This window comes from Sinocyclocheilus grahami, unplaced genomic scaffold (assembly GCF_001515645.1).
Source record: "Sinocyclocheilus grahami isolate Dianchi unplaced genomic scaffold, SAMN03320097.WGS_v1.1 scaffold545.1, whole genome shotgun sequence".
Taxonomy (NCBI): Eukaryota; Metazoa; Chordata; class Actinopteri; order Cypriniformes; family Cyprinidae; genus Sinocyclocheilus; species Sinocyclocheilus grahami.
This window is the reverse complement of record NW_015505724.1, coordinates 479,127-479,523: the sequence shown is the minus strand read 5'-3', so window position 1 is coordinate 479,523 and position 397 is coordinate 479,127.

Sequence of the window (397 nt, the reverse complement as noted above, 5' to 3'; positions counted from 1 at the left end):
CACACACTCACACACACCCTCACACACACACACACACATACCCTCACACACACTCACACACATACCCTCATACATACCCTCACACACACTCACACACACACACACACACCCTCACACTCACACACACACACAAACACACACACACACACACGCGCACACACACACACACACACACGCTCACCCTCATGGCATCCAGTGCAGTGCGCAAGTTTTCCTTCTCTTGTTGGTCCACCGTGTGTTTTACAAGCTCCTGGGACACATACACACGTGTTTTGGCGACAAGATTAATAAAGACAAAGACTTTAAAGCAAAAGAGTACAGATGAACATGGTAACCATTTGATCTATTCCACTATACAGACAGACAGAAACCAAATATATTTTCACCATGTTTTTTT